The sequence below is a fragment of the Cynoglossus semilaevis genome, chromosome 8, assembly GCF_000523025.1.
Source record: "Cynoglossus semilaevis isolate Cse_v1.0 chromosome 8, Cse_v1.0, whole genome shotgun sequence".
Taxonomy (NCBI): domain Eukaryota; kingdom Metazoa; phylum Chordata; class Actinopteri; order Pleuronectiformes; family Cynoglossidae; genus Cynoglossus; species Cynoglossus semilaevis.
In genome coordinates, this window is record NC_024314.1 from 11,584,251 (window position 1) to 11,586,720 (window position 2,470).

Here is a 2,470-nt window from a genome sequence, read left to right on the forward strand (position 1 = left end):
CAGGGACGCACTGCCCTGAATAATCACAACCTTCCTCAGAAATCACTGAAGTAGAGCAGAAAAAGTACATGGATGCATCTATTGGAAACCGTATGGATCTTTGTGCGTAGGACGGCCGGCATTGATATGTAAATGACCCAGAAACCAAAGAAGAAAAAAAGACAACACTGAGGAGCTATGAAAGAGCAAATATATTCAGTGATATGTAGTATCTACTACTGTATGAACGTCTAAACTCTCGCAAGATCGGAGCCAAAAAAAAAGATTTCCGATGTACTGAGGCAGCGAAAAGAGACCTACGATATAGAAAGGGAACACTGTACTGTATATTATATTCTTATATTCTGCTTTGTCTTTGTGATTTACTCTGTTTCCTCTAAAGCCAGTTGTTTGTGGCTTTGTACTCGGTGCTTGTCAACCATTACAATTAAAAAGGAATTTTTCATCCTACTGGTTCTGGTTCAGAGCTGATCCACATATTAACCTAGCCCTCTAATAGTATTAAACACAGGCTGACACACACTCACACACACACACACACTCACACACTCTTCCTGTACATTGCAGTATCATTAAGGTGCAGTTAAATGCCATGACCTGAAGTAGAAGGACATCTAATGAGGGGATTTGAACATGTTCTTGTTCAGTACCGTGTGGGCGCGGCCATTGCATCATCACGTCTTCTCATGTTTGTGTTCTCCACATAATAGAAGGCAGTTGTTTGATTGATGCAGACTACAGTGACGGTGCAGAGACCCTAACCATGTCCACGACAGTCTGGCTGTCTGGTTTAATGGAGGCTGTGTTTCTTTCTCAGCCACATCTTTGCACTCAGGAAGACCCCCGCCTCCCCACCCCCGTGTATGTGTGTGTGTGTTGTGTTTGTGTACGCACATTTCCCGCAGAGATGTAATTGTGGGTTTAATTAGGTTAGCTGCTGAATTAAATGCCGCAACAAAAAAAGGCAACGCAAACGAGCCTTGTACAGGAGGGGGCGGCGGGGGTGAAGATAGGATTTCTTAAAAGAAGGGACAGATCTCAGCAGACCGAGGAAGAGGTAATTAAGTCGTTTTCACACAACCCTGTGGAATTGGTCTCCATTAAACCAGGGCTCCTCCTCCTTCTCTAGCTTCCTTCTTTCCCTCCCTGTCCCTCCAGATGTCTTCATCTTACCATCATATAAAATGCATTTTCATTCATTTAAAAAAATGGCAGTGATTCATCTTTATTTAATCAAATACTAAATATGTTGTTGTAATAAACATAAATAGTCACAGAAACTCACCACGGAACCTGGGACTATGTTAGTTTCACCACAAGGTCAAAGAGCTTGTGGTGGAATCATTTTTGAATGATTTGGAGAGAATTTCAAAGTGTAAACCTTCATTTTTCAGCCATATAAAAACATTAAATTCATTTTACTAACCATTATATTGTTTTTCTTATCTGTAAAGGTGACAAAAAATATTTGGTTAGTGGTCAAAGAAAGTTGAAGGTCACAAAGGTTATTGACCATCATTTTGTCAAGTGCATTCATCAAGAAAATATTTATCAGTTAAATTCAATGTTAAAATGATTATTTTTTATTATTTGTTGTTCTCATCATTGAAAATATTTATCAGTTAAATTCAATGTGAAAATGATTATTTTTTATTATTTTTTGTCTTGTTCTCATCATCACTTTTGTTTTACCCTCTCTTGTCCCATGGCAACTTGATGGCCAGCTAATACTCAGGATTTCAACAGGGTTTTGTCTATCTCTAAATTCTTGAGAGTTCTCTTTTTCACCCTCATGAAATTCCCTTCACATTCATTACTCTCAGCCCCCCCACCCTCCCCACCCCTCCTGTTCTTACTGCCTGTATTTCCTCTTTACCTGCAGAGGATGACAGGCCTGCAGGCAGGTCGTCATAGCAACAGCAAACAGGTGACTGCAGGGCACAGAGCAGGTGAGGAGAGGAGAAGGTGGAGAAAGAAGAGGAGAAGGAGGTGGAGGAGAGAGAGGACAGTTTCAGTTTTATGTGTGAACATTGTGAAGTCTTGTCAGTTTTATTTATGAAGGTCTGTTCAAACCTGAGGAGGTTGATTTAAGTATCTGTGCTGGACATTTACAGTTCAGGATAAGGTCATACACACATGGTGTTTCCACTGTGTGGCCCAGCAGCATTGTCTCCCATAAATGTCCACAGATAGAAAAACAGAAAGAAGTTTTTATTTTTTTTATTACAAAGGTCTCGGGATAACACTAAGAAACTTTAAGTTAATGTGATAAAATGTTAAAATGTCTTAGGTGAATTTGTTTTACCCTGTTTTTAATATTTTAAATTAAATTTGGTTCAGAAGGGGAATGGACTATTAGGGCTCAAGGCCTTTTGCAATACCCTGAAGCTCAATACTAGAACATATTCTTTTGTTGTCAATCTGAGCCTGTGAACCAGAATTACCATCAAACAGCGACTAAATTTTCCTC

General features: G+C 39.6%; 1 protein-coding gene across 1 annotated transcript in view; it reads left to right on the top strand.

Moving 5' to 3' along the window:
• Positions 1 to 2,470, top strand: part of usp22 (ubiquitin specific peptidase 22) — a 17,756-nt gene that overhangs the window by 6,751 nt on the left and 8,535 nt on the right. The gene's annotated exons all lie outside the window — the stretch shown is intronic.